This window comes from Curcuma longa, chromosome 12 (genome assembly GCF_044706935.1).
Source record: "Curcuma longa cultivar G26 ecotype Majalengka, Jawa Barat chromosome 12, ITB_CL_G26_1.1, whole genome shotgun sequence".
Taxonomy (NCBI): domain Eukaryota; kingdom Viridiplantae; phylum Streptophyta; class Magnoliopsida; order Zingiberales; family Zingiberaceae; genus Curcuma; species Curcuma longa.
The window spans coordinates 10,354,733-10,373,032 of record NC_133872.1 but is presented as its reverse complement, the minus strand read 5'-3'; the positions used below and the strand labels follow the sequence as shown (position 1 = coordinate 10,373,032).

Sequence of the window (18,300 nt, the reverse complement as noted above, 5' to 3'; positions counted from 1 at the left end):
TTTAAATTGGTAAATTTTGATTAGGAGGTCCAATACTTGTTAGAGATTATTCAATACAAAGCTTTTTTGTATTATATCATGTTTTAGAGAGCTACATTCTCTACCAAATCTGGCATCATATAGGTGATAGTCAAAATCATTCATTTTAGTAGAGAATAATTTTAAAAATAGGTTTTTAAAAAAATCAAAAGAAGAAGAGGTTTAAAGTGTATTTTATTTAACATATAGCTACATTCTCTTTATCATGTTTTCTTATGCAGGAGAAAAAAAGATATTGACGAAGAAAGAAGCAGAGTCTCCGAAGAGCAAAAACGAGCACAATGATTCTATTGCATCTTTTTAATTCTTTATCCTCAACCCTCTTGACATTACATATATTGATATATGTATGTGGATGTGGATTGATATGTATATTAATTTGTAGAATGTGGATTGACGATATATATAGATGTGGATGTTTGTGATTTTAATTTGTGTGAATTGATATGTGTATGTGGATGTGGATTGATATTAATATGTGTACAGGTTATTTGTAAAATTTGATTCGATCCGATTGGATCGTGTATTGTATCTATGGGATAATCAACAAATAAAGGGGTAGGAAAGAAAAATTTTGATTTTGCGACGAATTTTGCGACGAAAATGATTTCGTCCCAAAATTCGTCCCCAAATTCGTCGCAGATTTGCGACGAAAACTGGATTCGTCGCAAATCTGCAACGAATTCTGCGACGAAAATGATTTCGTCCCAGAATTGTCGCAAATCTGCAACGAATTCTGCGACGAAAATTATTTCGTCCCAAAATTCGTCCCCAAATTCGTCGCAGATTTGCGACGAAAATCAGATTCGTCGCAGATTTGCGACGAAAATCGAATTCGTCGCAAATCTGCGACGAAAAAATTTCGTCGCAAATCTGCAACGAAAATGATTCGTCGCAGATTTGCGACGAATTCGATTTTCGTCGCAAATCTGCGACGAATTTGGGGACGAATTTTAGTTTTCGTCGCAAATATCTGCAACGAAACGAGAAATTTTGTCGCCAAACTTGGCGGCGACTTTATAGCAACGAAAAATAATTCGTCGCAAAATTCGTCGCAAAATATTCTGCGACGAATTTTTTTTAAAAAATCGTCGCAGAATTCGTCCCAAAATCAGTGTTTTTTCACCGTAAGAGTATAACCGTCGAAATCCAACGGACATCCCCTAATCTCCTGATCTGTAGTCAGCACTTTACCCGAAGGTAAAGAGACTGCCAACTATACGACCTAATCACCGAAATTTGTCTACCTCTTCCTAAAAATAATCTAGACATGAATGAATATAAATTATTCGTATCTATCAAAGTATCAACAATTATAACATAAACTAAACCATACCCCGAAAGACCGATCCGTCGGCCCGCTGAGCCTCATCTCGGGTAATGGCATACGCCCGACCAACCTCCGTGCTGGACGGCTGTGCGGCTGGCTGAGAATAGGTGGCCTCCACTCGGTAGAATCGGACTCTGAGGTACCGAAGTCGGCTGCTGGACGTAATAAGGAGGTGCACTGTAGGTCTGTGCTGCTGGTGGTTGCTGCTGTACTGGAGTCGCCTCGTAACATATCTCTGACTGAGAATCTACCGGTAATAACATATATTCCCTCCCCTGGATCTGATACATCCGTCCGGTAGTAGGTAGAGATCTCTGCGGCTGAGGTGCTCTGGATATCGATGGTACCCTCCGATGTCCCGGCTGAGAAGGTCGTCCTCCGGAAGTAGAAGAATCCGTGCGCTCCAGCTGCGCTCTTCGGGGACAGTCCCCAATTAAGTGACCAGGTTGTTTGCAATTATAGCAAACAGCCTGCTCAAACGGGCAATCAGCAACTCGATGACCATCTGATCCGCAACGAAAACATTTCCCCTCTGTAATATCCTTCCTCTGATTACTACTCGAAGATCCCGCAGGTCTCTTGCCTTTCTGTCGGCTAGAAGAATCCTGTGTACCCGCACTCTGAGCTGGCCTCTTCTGACCAGATCTCTGTGAATTCTGACCCTTGGATTTTTCTGTGTCTTTCTCGCGCGTAAGCTGCTGCTGAGTAGACTCAATGATCTGAGCTCGCTCCAGGGCCTCTCTGAAGGTACTGATGGGGCAGCTGGACATCCTCGAACGAATATACGGAGCTAAACCTCGCGTAAAATGGAACAGTCGATCCTTATCCTGAGCTACGATACTAGGGCAGAACTCCGCGAGTCTGGAGAACTCTGCATGGAAATCTGACACTGATCGATCTCCTTGCTTCAGACTCATAAACTCCTCCTGCTGCGTCTGACAGAATGCCTCTGAAAAATACTGTCTCTCGAAAGCCTCTCGGAATACTGTCCATGATGAAACTCGGTCCCCGAATATAGCCTGCTGAGTCCCCCACCAAGTAACGGCCTGATCTCGTAAATGATATATCGCCAGCTCGACTCGCTCTGCCTCCGTGCAGGGGAGGTAGACAAATGTGTCTGATAGACTCCTCAACCACGAGCGGGCGAGCCATGGGTCAGATCCCCCATGGAATAGTGTCAACCGATCCTTGACCGTCTTTGCCAGAATCGGTATACGGCTCAAATCCACTGTCTGACTAACTGGAGTCGGTACCGGAGTAATAACTGGTATCTCCGGAGCTCGGAGGTATCTCGAGCAGCTCGAGTATCTGGTATCTCTGGAGCTCGAGTATCCTGTCCAACTGGAGGGTTACGGGTAGGCTCCTGACGAACCACATCCTCCTCAGAATCCTCCGTATCCACATATCTAGCAGGTCGTTTCCGCAACCGACCACTCCCACGATCTCCAGGGGCCATAATAACACCTGGTAATATATAACTACAATAAATTTCTAGAACAAGGAATAACTGTGCTAGAAATTTTACTTACAACTTGCTTGGAGAATTCATGCCGCTGTCTGTCCATCTCACAACTCGGGTCAGGTAACCAACTAGACATACCCAACAAGACAACAAACTCGGCGAACACTAACTTAAGCCTAAACTCTAACTCTACAATGAAATGACGAAATCTCCGAAATACTACAAATCGCGACAACAAATCCGACGGACTCCGAAAAATCGACTCGAACAACGCAACGGGAAAATCCGACACTAAATTGGTAAACCTAACCTGCTCTGATACCACTAAATTGTCACGCCCCGAGAAGGCCGTCCGAAAAATTTCGGCAGCATCTCCCCAGTAACTATGACAATTCCCCTAATACAAACATGCATACTCAGCCACAGGCGGCTGGAATAAGGACTACACGTCCATGTACATCACAACCACACACAACAACTATAAAATAAGGCCTACACGGCCACACAATACTAACACATGCACAAATAACTCATATGCACCAAAAGCAACACATACTAAGCGAAAACATCGAAAATCCGAAACAATATCCGATAACAAGTATACTCACAATGTCCCCCAGTCATAACTACAATCATAATCAAATCCAGCCATAACTACAATCCATAGAAATAGTAAATAACTAAAGACAACGACAAACCAAATGCAATACTAACAGAAACCCCTGAGGTGAGATAGCAGCAGCGACCCAAATCTCCAAGCTCCAAGTACCTATCTGTTACCTGGGGAGAAAACAAAACAACCCCAGGGTCTGGGTAGTGAGCATTAAATACTCAGTGGGTACAGAAAGAAGTGCATGTCAAGATACATAGCAGGAATAAAATAAGAAACAACCAGTATAGACTGAGAAGGTAATAACAACAAATAACAGGAACAGCAAGGATCATGGTAAAAGTCATGATATATCAACAGGATAGAATAGGCATAATCCTACTGTGCAACTGAATAAGAAATCTACATGTATCATGTATGACATGGCACACAATGCAACAATCATGGCATATCAATGCAACAATCGGAAAACATATGAGTAAGTAAACTACATATATCTATCAACCTACCAACGGTGCATGTAAATCCGTAGCAACCATAGCAACCAAAATATCCGTCACTGTCCGCACTCGTCGTCCCAGTCACTCTCCCAGAGCTCAGTGAACTGGGGGCCAGACATGACCTACTGCCAGCTCCAACAACTCACCACTATAGAGAAGTGGGGAGGGGCAGTGTGGCAGGAGGCGATGTAGCCAGTCCTGGTCGCACCCCACTGTGGTGCAACCTCTTACCTATGTGGCACCACAACATGATGCAGGTAAGATCCACCAACAACAACAACCACAATGATATGAATGGATGGTGATCATCCTAATATGTAATAGCTACAATCATTTAGCATGTTCAACATAGATCTCTAAAGGATATCATCGGTCAGGATTACAACAGTTAAGAGTTATCTAACAATAGGTAGGAAATCCTAAGGTCAACCAGCATATATCAACAACAAGGTATAAGGGATCAACTAGGTACTAGCATGAATGACAAGTGTAGCAACTTAACATCAGATCATCATAAGGTCAACAGGAAAGTATCAATAAGCAGATATCAACAAGCATCAACTGAATAATAGCAACATAACAAGGGTATCAACATGATGAATAACAACAGAATAATTCATGCACTGGAGGACCTGTATTGACCAAGTACAGGGGTACCCACCTGATCTGACAATCGAAGACAACTAGAACCCCCAGAAATATGAACCTCGTACGTAATAGGACCAATAAAAGTCAAGGTCCTGTAATAAACAATAAAACCATATTTATTACAACCGTACCGTAGCACTTTTAGTATTAAATCCTATATTTTAATTCCACTCAACTAATATAACCTAACCCCACCCTTAGGTTAATCTAACCCATTTAGTTCAATTAACCTAATTAAATAAATCCCTTTTTGATTACATCTTAATCATCTATTAATTAGGTAATCAATTCAACTAATAATTAAATCCGTAAATTAGTTACTTAACTACAGTAATTAAATCAACTAATAAACTGTACTACACAATTGATAACTTAATTAATTAAACAAAAACACAATTATCTCCCTATTCAATTAAACCGATTAACCCTCAACCTTAATTTGATTAAACTTAATTAATTAACTACTCATTAATTATCTAAGCTACTCAATTCCCACATTAATTAGTTTAAATCAAACACCCTAAACTAATTAATCAAGCAATTGATCACTACTTGTTAACTAATTAACCAACCATTAAACAAATCTAATTAAACTAGATTAATCATCATAATTAATCAAATTTGTTTAATCACACCCACCCTTACTAACAACACTCATTGATAATCAATTAGAATCAGCAAGATTCTTACCTCAAGATCAGATTGATTAAGCCCTATATAGATCTTCGGTTCCTCTTCTTCTTCACTGTCGATTCCAAATTTCCCTGGCTTAAGCACAACCCTAGGATCCCTACTTGCTCGCCGGTGAAGGAGAACAACTGCGGTCAGCGTCTTCGATCAGCTGCTGGGAAGGGAAATCGTGGTGGCTTCTTCTCCAAGCGGCAACAACAGCGGTGGGAAGGGAGGCGCGACGGCGTCAAGCTAGGCGTGCGGCTAGGGGAGGAGGTCTCGCCGGCAGGGGAAGGAAAAGAGGGCTTCCTCTCCGTGCTATGGGCGGCGAAGGTGGAGGCGTCGGGCGGTGGCTTCGGCTGGCAACGAAGGCGGCACGAACAGAGGGAGGCGCGGTTGGGAAGTAGGGCTGCGGCGTAACGAAGAAAACCCCGAATCGCGATTGGGAAAACTTAGGTTACTGTAGCCATATTAATAAGTTTTCCTTACCGGGTTGGGTATTAACATCCAATAACCCATTAACCCCTAATATCCATTATCCTATTAACCCATCAACCTAAATCATATTAATTGACTTAGGTTTAATTGATCAAACCCATTCAATATAAATTTAGTTTATTTTCAATTAAAACCCCCACATTTTCGGTATTTTACATACAAGTGTATTTTTACATCTTTATATATTTTTTACAAGCATATCAATCCGTTAATTGCTCTATGTATATTATTGATATTTTTTCTCCTTTTGGAAACTTTTTAAGAGGTAGAGAAATCTTTTTACAACACTTTATCAAATGGAATACAATAGCCAAATAATTAAGTAAATTACAATCAAATAAATAATAATAACTAAAGTATATCTAGTCGCATTGCCTAATGAGAGCTTTTTGGAAGAGCAGCAAGCTTCTGAGGGCTTATGAGTTGATTCTCGAGTTGTTTTTGAGTGTTTGAGAGTTCACTATTGAGCTGTATTTATACTATTGTTTCAGTCGATCAGAAGACTTTTTGGTTTGTTTTATCTGAAGCTTGGTCTTCATTGATCATCTCATGTCCGGTCAATCAGATCTACTTTCGGTCACCTGCAAGCCCATGTGTCACTTCTTCATCTAGATAAGCTCTGTTTTGTGTACTGAGGTCTTCCGGTCATCTAGATCACTTATGGTTGTTCGGAGTCAAATTCTATTCCTACCACATCAATGTCTAAGCTTAATAGAATATTTGATTGCCTGGACCTACTTTTGGTCGCTCAAATATCAAGTCACCCTGATCTACTTCGATCTATTTGAATCCAAACTTTGCCTGCAAATACAAGATTATGTAGGATCGTTGGGAGTGCTAAGGAGGGGAGGGGGTGAATAGCGCTTCCGTTATGTTTTCACACTTTTCGATAAAACCCATAAAACTTTACGTATATGAAATAGAGAAAGCAACGGAAAAGATACAAGTACATAAAATTTTACTTGGTTCACAACATTGACTGCTACTCCAAGGCCCACGATCAAGAGATCGTTTTCGACGACAATCCACTAAGTAACTCCCCTCTTACGAAAGGGAGTTAGGCGCTTTACAAAAAATAAGATTAATAACATAGATACAGACTTAGAAATTATGAATAGAAATGTAAAGCACAATTATACCGACAGAATGTGTAGATTTTGATGTAGCTCCTAGGCATGACAACAACGTTCCGGATGATCTTTCTTCGTGCAGATGATCGTCGTTAGGTCGTAGATTGATAATCCAAGGGCTTTCCCTTGAGGCTCCTTTATTGTGTGATTTGGGTGCTTGAAAGCCTTTCCGAGCGCCTCCACGTTGTCTGTCGATCCACTATCGACACTGCTGATTTGACACTTTCGGTTGCGCTTGTATCCCTTTTCGGCCGCTTGTATGCTGACGTGGATGTTTCGAATTAACCTTGACTCTGCAATGCCTTATCCAGATCGAGGTGCCTGGAATTTTTCCGAGCGCCTAGAAGCTGAGGTGTCCCGACCACTAGGACTTTGCCACCTCACCGCTTTGCTGACCCCATTTTGCTGACGTTCGATCACTTGAAACTAATTCGGGTGACTGAAAGCCCGATTGCCTGGATCCAGATAAGAGCGTCCGGAACACAAAGTTCCAACCCCTTCTTTCCTGCATTACTAGTTAGTGCAAAATAAAAGTAGCAGTAAAGCAACAATTTAAACAAACTGTTTTGATTTTAACTTCAGATTTTCAGTAAAACCCTAGGCCAAACCAACGTCTACTGTTCCCCTTATCGGGAATGTGTCCTCACCCACTCTGTTGGTGCAGGAAGCGCCAAATGATCGAACCTTGATTTTGATCATAGCAAAAGATTCAAGTTAAGTATATGATGTTTACTGATAAGCTGATCTGAGTGTGTAGGTAGCACAGGAAAATCCTAATTGAGGCTAGGCACAAATAAGTTCTAGTGGAGACTTGGCAGTGGAAGTTCTGGCTAGAGACTAGGCAGTGGAAGTTCTGGCTGGAGGATAGGCAGACCTAATTCGAAGAATTAGGTTAAAAATAAAGCGGAAGCGAAAGAAAGGTCTTCGAAGGGAATTAGGGTGACGGCGCCGTAAAACATTTGCCAATGGGAAACGAAGGTAATGTCAATTCTCCTAAACCCTTAGGAACTAAACCCTATATATAGATACCTAATCCATTATCAGCCTATAGATAATAATGGAATAGATTGACTTATTCTATATACTTAGTCCTTATCCGATAATATCGAATCGGATTAATAGATTCAATAAATTTTAATCCATATCCAATAATACCGAAACGGATTAACGGATTCTACATATTTTAATCCACATCCAATAATCTGAAATCCGATAAACTTTAATTAGATCACTTAAATGAGTTCGGTTCGTATTCGTATATACAAATTATAATTAAGCCCACTCTTAACAAATTAAATCCAACACATAGTTGTAGAAATGGATAAGAATTCGAATTTCAGCGAAGTCGAGATAATGCCCTCCTTCGTCGTGACCAATTGTAGTTTCTCGATTTACTTCTTCATAGATGATTATGGAACCGATCATGTGGGATCATTGGAGTGACGGATTTCATCTTTTGTATATAAAAAAATTCTATTGTTCATCTGTACGAATTAATTCCGATGCATCTTCAAATCATAGTTTAAGCAATAAACAACTCTCAAATTGAGTGAAGGAAGAGAAGCACTGTGTCCCTTCAACATAAGACATTTACCACTTCAACGGTTTCACACGATCGCCCTTATTAAGGTATCCTGATGACAACTCAGCATAGTCCAGTCGGACTACACCTCCTTCTCCTAGACTAGTTCGGGGGGCTTATGATATGGCAGGATAATGACACCTCATTAAGGATAAAGTCATAAGATCGGTTCATTTTTAAGATTAAGAAATCTTAATAACTGGTTCACCCAAAGAATAAGGGAAATATTTTGAAATATTTCTTAAATAAATATTTCAGAATCTTCCTAAAAAACTGAAACGGATATCTTAGAATATTTCTCAAATGGTTATGAATATTTCGGAGATCAACTCCTATAAAAAGGTAATACATGCCCATGGGTACAGGTACGCACACATCTACCCCAATTTTCTCAAGTCATTAAACTCCTTTCTCACACCGAACCCTAACTTGAACGTCGGAGTGTCTTATCGGGATCTACCTCTGTGCTATTCTAACCCTTTATTTGAAGTGTTTTTCAGGTCCTCTCATCTTTCCAAGCGATTCTCTTTAAGGAGTATGCATGACAATAATTTTGAATTGACATTTAAACCATCTGTAATGTATTAATGTATTGATCCGAATAAATTGACTAACTATGCTTCAAGGATGAAAAGCAAAGTGTCCCAGTTTGGACAAATGGCCGACAGCTTTGAGATTCCTTTCTTATTCACGATCAGGCATCATTATAAAAAATATGTTATTTTATTCGATCCTTATTCAATAAGTCATCGTAACCAACTCATCTTTTCAACGCAGAAGGAGCCGTTGCTCCTAAACGCTGAGGGAGCAGTTGCTCCTAATGAATACATTATTTACATTCATTGGCGGTGCCATAACAAGTCGCCGCTCCCACTCCGTCTCCTGTTTCCACTTAGCACCGCCATGAATTCCACCGCTGCCATCGCATGGCTCTGCCTGGCCGAGCGCGCCGGCCTCGAGGCGGCCGCCTCTGGCTCCAACTTCGTCTTCTCCCCGATCTCCCTCCACGCCGCGCTGGCCCTCGCTGCTGCCGGCGCCAAGGGCTCAACTCTGGACCAGATGCTCTCTTTCTTGGGCTACCCGACTATGGATCACCTCAACCTCGCAGCCGACCAACTCATGGCCACCCTCCGCGTGAGCAGCTGCGACGAAGCCGCGCCGCACCTGTCGTTCATCAACGGCGTGTGGGTGGACGGATCGTTGATCTTGAGGTCATCGTTCCAAGAGGTGGCCTCCAGCATCTACGGAGCCGTGGCAAAGCCGGTTGACTTCCAGCGTCGAGTAAGAGATCGATCGCAATATTATCTTGAATAATATTTCAATTCTTAATTGCCCATTTAATGGAATTACAAACATACATGAATCATATTATTGAGATTATAAACTTTAATTGATGTGCCAATTCACTAGGAGTGAAATAACTATTTTCCCCATTCATTGACACCACCTAACCTAATCTAAAAAGAAAGAAGGTTTTGGGCAACCAATACAAATTGGGCTAATAGAATTTACTAAATACCTCTTAAGGGCCCACTTCTTGGATATATTGTTAGCTAATTGCATTCCAAGAAGGTCTTGTGATAAATTCTTTGGGTTGGGTTGACCTCTTACTATGATTGATGAGTAGCCCTTTTCATTAGATTTTAAGTTGCATCCTAACCTAATCTTATTATGGTCAATCCTTTGGCTCTCAAAAATGATGCCTAAATATTTAGAACCATGAGAGAATTTTTCTAATAATTGGTTTAAGTCCCCACTTGTGACATAAGGCTTTAATTGCCATCCAAGTTCCTTAACTTGGGATTAATATGATCATCATCACGTGATTCATCACAAGGTGGTGGGATTTGGCAAAATTTGGCCTCCTGTGATTTGACTTAGGTCCTTATTCTTGCTTTTATCCTTTTCTAAGGATTTACACAAGCTAGCAATTATATCAAGTAATTCTTCTACAAGAGTATAATCCACCTGATTATCCATATTTTGTGATACCCCTCCTCCTTTGCTTGAGCTAGACTCCCCCCTCATTGAATGAAGGGACATTGTTAGCTAGTGTCATTAGTGCTAGGTAGTTACTCCTTAGACTTGGATGTATCCCAAGTTGCCCATAAAGAAAGTTCATTTTTTTCTCTATTCTATTTTTTCTTTCCCCTTCTCTTCAATTTGGGCAATTGTCACTTAAGTGCCCTTCTTGATCACAATTGAAGGATCTAACAACCCTCTTCATTTCTTTTCCTTTCCTTCTTTCCCTTGAGTGTCTTTTTGATCTTTCTTTTTCTCGAGTTTGGTTCTTCTTGCAAGCTTTCTTCCCCATGCAAACCATTTGTGATTATTCATCATTCTCTAATGATGAAAGAAGAAGAAGATGAAGAATCTCTTCTTATTTTCTTCCTTTTAAGCCAAGAAAGGTACTCCTTTTCCTTGGATTTGCCAATTTTGCTTCTCAACATCTATACTGGCTCATGTAATTCCATTGTTGAGAAGAGATCCTCTAGTGTACACATCTCTTGATCCTTTGACATCGAATATGCATCTATAATTAAAGACCATTGTGGAGAGTTCTTAGGAATCCATTAAGTTCATTCTAAAGAATATCTCTATTTGTGATTTCTTCTCTAATGCTCATGGCCACATTGATGAACCCCTTAGATATGAGTCAAGTTATGTGACAATTGTCTTTCCCTCCTCTTGAATGTATTCACGTGTTCTTAGAAAGGTCTCTCTTGACAAGCTTGGATTTTGATGTGCCCTAATGCAATTCTGTGAGCTTCTCCCATAAATATTTTGCACTCTTGTACTTTTCAATTTTGTTTTGTTCTTGAGTAAGGAAAGCATTCATCAAATATTCATCTTGATCTCTTGGAGCTTCATACCCTCTAGAACTGCAAGAGCTACTTGAAAATCAATTTACAATAAACTTCCATCTTCCTTCTCCATGAATTAAAATGATAGGAAATAATCAAATATTTTATCTTTCTTGGTATATTATTGTATAGAGCCAATTAGGGGTGCAAATAGGATATAATCAATTAGAGTGATTTGATAGAATAATTTATTTAGGTATGTTATGGGTCGGTGTGATTGGGTCCATAAGGTTAAGATATGGTCTGATTTGATAGCAAGTCAGACATGACTCCAAGGCTGACTGGCTTGGTCCTACGCCCCGACTCGGCAACCCCAACTCAGTATTCAGCCAGGTCGGTAGACAACCCTGACTTACCACTTTTGGATTTCCAGTATACGTATTTTAAATTTATATTTCACTAAATATGTAGTGGAAGCGTAATAAATATTTTATTACTATCTACGCATAACAACTACACAAGGATACACACATATACAAATATAATCATAAATAAGAGCATAAACAATTTATACTTTTTAAATGACACAAAGTGAAAACGACATCAACTAACTACCTTGAGCAAGGTTGCCTCTACTCGTATTCACGCTGAGATCTCTTTCGACATACTTCCTTAAGTCACGTGTCGTGTCTTCATTTCGATACTAGTCGAAGGAGAGACAAGCGATCTGAGAGAGGATATACGGTCCGATTTTGTATCCGGTGGTTCAAAGCAACCCGACGATACGAATCGGATTGAACGGAGGTGATCATACTACCGTTCGAAGGTCGAATGGTTCGCTGTCAAGAAGGGGTAGCGAACCTAATGGCGTGGTTGTTCCAATAACAACAATTGCCCAGGAACAATAGCCAAAATGAAAGGAAGAAGGAATACCTTTCGGTGGAGAAGCAACCGTTGCTTCTCTTCGTGTTCCTTACTTCCACTATCGGTTGTAGCTTCCTTTGGCTCCGGGATGATCAGCTCTTTGGAGGATATTGATCTTAGGAAGATTAATGGCCAGTGGTGAGCTTTGGAAGGGATCCTTTGGCTAGCGGCAACAAGAAACTCTACCGTTCGAAGGTCGAATGGTTTGCTGTCAAAAAGGAGTAGCGAACCTAATGGCGTGGTTGTTCCAGCAACAACAATTGCCCACAATAGCACCTTTCGGTGGAGAAGCAACCGGGAGGCTGTATGGCTTCGGCGGAGGATACACCTCAAGGGAAGAAGGGGGCTGACGTTTAAACCTAACAATTAGGTTTTTAAATTTAATAAATAACTCTTTATAAGAGTTGTATTTATAGATCTCTAACGAGTTTGGTTTGCTAATCAAAAATCCGCATTCATTAACTCAAACTCCAAACCGTTAGCCTTAAGTTTGGTTTATAATCAAACCAAGTTAGTTCAAAATAAAACCACCTTTAATTAAAACTAAATCAATTTGGTTTATAATTACACCAAAGAGGGTCCACTTTGTCTTCAAAATATTTGGCTTATCCACGCATCCTTTCCGACAAAATATCTTTTATATTTGACCTTCGTCTGATCCAACCAGACACAATCTCTCTCAATTTGAGAATCAAATTATCAAACTCGTTTTATATCTCTTGGAGAAACTTGTTATGCATGTGACTTTATAGATTTTTAATTTATGTTGGTCGCCCATAATTAACCATTAATTACGGATCGATCATGAGTGACATGTAATAATACATCATAACCCTCGATTAATCGAAAAATCATAGTTGATTACAGAATCACTTCTGAACTCTTCAGTAGCTACAGTTGTATGTGCATCTGTTCCTTTCACTCATCTTATACTCGCTTAGTTCAGGATATGGTCTATGTATTAATCCCCACTAAGCTGACTATGTCACATCTAGCCCAAACTGTAGTTTCTTATCCTGCGGATTCAAGTTACTCAAAATACTTGTCCAAGAGGATCATCCTCTTGACATGTTTCTGCTTTGGCTACCAAAGATTTACGAGTAACAATTCTGACAAGTGGCTATATGATATACGTCTCCTAATAAAAGGAGTGGTGAATCCTCTGTTGGTTACTCAATAACCTTCGAGCACTTCGACTTATACCCAATCATCCCGGATCCATACCTCCGTAGAGACGTTTGCTTAAGATGTCAAAGTATAAGTCTATATGACTAAGATGACTTGAATATCTCAAGTCGAAGGAAACTTGAATTCGAGCTGCAATGAGATCTTCATAGACATTTATAGAACTATATGAAGTCTCATGGCAGGTCACTTCTGATAAACTAGTTACCCTCAACCAGCATTCATATGTTAACTCTCAACATCCTAATGTTTTCAGTCAGTTTGGATTAACTACTTGGTAAAATCAAAGAGTCTAATATATGCTAGTCTTACAGAATTGATGATGTCTAATCTCATCAATTCATCGACTATAAAATATTTCAATACGTACATAATTACATAGGTAGAGATATTCATTGTACATAATTAAATCACAATTTCTTTCATGATATGCATTGTATTGTGGATCTCAGTAATTAAGTTTAAGGTCAAATTAAATACATAGAGAATGTAATTCAAATAGTGATTTTATTTATCCAATAAATAGTTATCTAAGGTAATTGCCTTAGGACACCTCTCAAATACAACAGTAGTCTAGTTCGGTAGATCAAAAAATTGGTTAGGAGACCGATAAACTTGATAAAGACGAGATCGTGAGGCTCGGTTTAGATTGCGAAGTACTTGGTCTTTTGGATCAAATTTGATCAGGTTTGGTAGACTGATAAGGCTTATTGGTAGACTAATCGAGGTTTATAAAAGAAACCCCGAGCACGATGTTCAAATCATCAATTCTCTACTTTCGACTCTCCGACTTTGTGCTCAAAAGGCAACAAGGCTTTGCTCGTTCGACCGGGATAGCTTCAGGAGTGCCAGGGACTTAGGAATTCCGAATTGATCGACGAAACTTTGTTTGTATTTTATATTATATGCTCGTACTTCATTCTTATTTGTGTTTGCGTTAAAATCTATAAGGGGTTTCTTCATCTCCGGAAAAGTTTTGAAAAGGAAATATGCTAGTGGATCGGTGCCTTCCATACATAGGTCTTGGAGTATTAACCCTGAGGGGTTGGGAACCAAATAAATCCTTGTGTGTCCTTTGTTATTGTTGCTTTATTTACTATTCTGCTGTAAGTACAATCTGATAGAACGAACATGACAAAATTAACGAAGAGATGCAATCGATATTTACCACCCCCCCCCCCCTCTATCGATCGTTGCGATCTTATAATGCTGAAGCGGAGACAGAGCTATGGCTCATGAAGTTTGTGAATTCATCTGGATCAAAAGAGTGATGGAAGACCTAAAAATTCAGTTTGAAGATACAATACTATTCTATTGTGATAATAAGTCATCCATTAGTACACAACCCTATTCATCACGGTCGGACTAAACATATAAAGGTTGATTGTTATTTTATTAGAGAAAATGTGGATGAAGGCATTATCAGTATTGAATATATTCCTACATCTCATAAACTAACTGATCTTTTTAGAAAAGTATTGTTTGAATAAGCTCATAAAGTTGTTGAAGGCGAGCTTGGTTTCATCAATATTTACAGCCAAATTTAAGGGGAGATTGTAGGAAATAATCAAATATTTTATCTATATTATTGTATAGAGCCCGTCAAGGATGCAAATAGGATATAATCGACTAGAGTGATTTGATAGAATAATTTATTTAGGTAGAATAGTTTTCTTTCTTTCTTTAGAATAATTTATTTAGGTAGAGTACTTTTCTTTCTTTATGTATTCCCATTGTAATTATAAAAGTGTGTATTGGTTTGTTAATAAGAAATACAGAATATTTCTTCTCACCTTTGTTTATAAAAATCTCCCTCATAATTTGGTAGTGAAAAGTGTTACTGATAATGGCTCTAAGATGTTAATCTTGTTAAATAAGAACCCTATGCCCTTCTACCATCTTAGAATTGATGAAGCAACCCAACTACAGAAGGGTGAATATACAAAACCCAAAATGTAAAATTCTTGCAAAACAAACATAAATGAATTCATTAATTGTTTTAAGGTGCTCGTGTGTGAGATTGGTTGTTGTGTCAAGTATTTTGTGCATCAAAAATAATTAGAATAAACAAATAATACAAACATGAATATTTTACATGGTTTGAAGACTTTGCTCTTACCTATGAGGTATGATTTGTCACTCCCTCTAGTTCACTAAAGTGGCTACTTCATTGTGGCAATGGAGCAAACCTCTTACAATCCAATCCTTGGGATTATTACAATGAAGCACTCCTCTCAAATAGAATATGAAATGAAAATCTTATCGAGAGGAGATTATCAAGGATTTTTGTGTTGAAACTTTCAACTTGGATTGCAAGCCCTAGGAGAGTTTGAACAAGCATACATTTACATTCATTGAAAAATAAAGGATGTTTTCTTGTAATGTTCTAAGATAAAAATTCTACAAGTTTTTATTTAAGCACAGCTCCAACAAATACATTTTTTCACCTCAAGTTGACTACCCTATCAAACGTTATTGTTGAGCCACCAATACTTATATTGACAATTGATTGGTAATGAGGTCTAGTCAAATGCGTAAGCCTCGTTGAGTGGACTGGACATCCAATTGGTAGTTGCTTGAAAAAAACATTTATGTTCACTCAAGCCTTGATTTCAGTTGACACACTAGTCGGTGAACTGGTCTAATCAACTAAACCTCCTTCACTAAGTTTACACCACTTAACCTACGTAAAATCTCTGAATTAGCTGTCATAGCCTACAACTTGGGATATATTATCCCTCGAAGGCTTTAACTAACATATCATCCCCGATGATATTGCTCAAAAGAAAAGGTCCGAGATTACAATAACTTATAATTTCTCACAATTTTCATGCCAATAGGTCTTAAACAGTGTTGATGCTCCTCGCCCTCAAGTCCACCTCGTGTTAAGCCTTCGATCCATTGAATGCACTAGAGTCTATGAGCTTCCTTCATATGCCATCCAATCCTCCTTTGATAGTTGACAGTGTCATAGAGTACAATATTAATAATCAGTAAAGTTAAACATTATTTTACCATTGACAGTAGACAATTTATGCGAAATGCAGCTCTTACTAACCTATAAACAAAGTTTCATAGACACTAAATGGTAAGAATGGAAGTGTACCCAACTTCAATAACATATATATTTTTTTCTTGCCAAACTAATTTAGTTAGGTGCTTGAGGGCAATGAATGCCTTAAATCTCACAACCATTAAAAGATTGTTTAAAAGAATCTTTAGTGAGTTCTGAAGACAGTCAAATTAAAGAGAATGACACTAACTAACGAAGAGTCTTAAAAATGTAAAATGTCTCATCAACACGGTCTGATTTGCCACAAAGAGATGAATCCACAAATATTACCAAAATTATGAAAAAAAGAGTATATTATTGTGGGGTTCAGTGATTGAGATTATTGATGGATCTATCCATGTATCATAAAGTATTAATTATATGTTGTTGAGAAATACAGTATACCCTTTGCTTTTTTGAATTACAGAAATCTTTGAGGATTTTGTTTGTGCAAGATCATTTACAAAATAACTAATAGCTCATTGCGTGCATTGGACAGGCTCCCGAAGTGGTGAAAGAAGTGAATGAGTGGGTTCACAAGGGAACCAATGGTTTAATCAAAGACCTGATTCCTGATGGTTCAGTGGATAGCTTGACCAAACTTATTATTGCTAATGCTCTATACTTTAAAGGTGCATGGGCTGACAAGTTTGATAGTTCCCAAACCAAAGAAGGAACATTTCATCTCTTAGATAGGAGCACAGTCAAAGTTCCATTCATGAGTACCAAGAAAGATCAATTCATTTCCCAATTCAGAGGCTTTAAAGTACTCAAGCTGTACTACAACCAGAAGCCTGGTCAGAGACGCTTTTACATGCTAATATTTCTTCCTGATGAGAAAAATGGCCTCAATGAACTGGTGCAGAGGATGTCATCCGATCCCGGATTCATTGGACAACACACTCCTCGTGCTAGAAGAGTTGAAGTAAGAAACTTCATCATTCCGAAGTTCAAAATTGGACATGGATTTGAGGCATCCAAGATCTTGATAGACATGGGGATGAGAGCCCCCTTTGATATGGCACAAGCAGATTTCACAGAGATGATATTGAGTTCTTTGGGAGGTAAGTTATATATTTCAAGCGTGCACCACAAGGCTAGTATTGAGGTTGACGAAGAAGGCACCATTGCAGCTGCAGCTACTGCAGTTGGATTTCAACCATAATTGTTATCGTCCTCCTGTGGATTTTGTAGCTGACCATCCTTTTATGTTTGCAATTGTTGAAGAGGATAGTGAAGCAGTGTTGTTCATGGGGCATGTTGTTAATCCCTTGCTGGAGTAGATTCTATATTTTTGTAGCATTCGTGCTTCACCTCTAATTAAGCTACTGGACAGCATCAACAATGTATTTGAATGCGTGTTTCTTTAATATTGTAGGATGGTTGTGATTGTCAGAGAGGGTGAATAACGATTATCAAAATTAATTTAAACAGTATTAATAATGTAATGGTAAATAAAATTACAAATAAGAAAAGTAACAACTAAGTGATAAGTGTATTTAATGTGACTTAAATCTTTAGAATTTGACATTATAAAAAATTATCAAATGAAGTACAAATAACAAAATAATTTGGCAGACTATACTTAAATAAATAACAATAATTAAAGTATGTTGAAGTGTAGTCGTGCTGCTTAACGTGAGTTCAAGAAGAGCGACATGCTTCTGAGTGCTTGTGAGTTGATTCCCGAGTTGTTTTCGAGTGAATAGAGAATTCACTATCAAATTGTATTTATATTGTTGTTCTAATCGACCGAAAGGAGTGCTTGTGAATTGATTCCCGAGTTGTTTCCGAGTGAATAGAGAATTCACTTTCAAATTGTATTTATACAGTTGTTCTAATCGACCGAAAGGCTTTTGGTTGTCTC

The 18,300-nt window shown here is 38.8% G+C and overlaps 1 pseudogene; it reads left to right on the top strand.

The window, feature by feature from the left end:
• The first annotated feature begins 9,252 nt into the window (after window positions 1-9,252).
• Window positions 9,253-17,825, top strand: LOC141843436 (serpin-ZXA-like; annotated as a pseudogene).
• The last annotated feature ends 475 nt before the right edge of the window (window positions 17,826-18,300 follow it).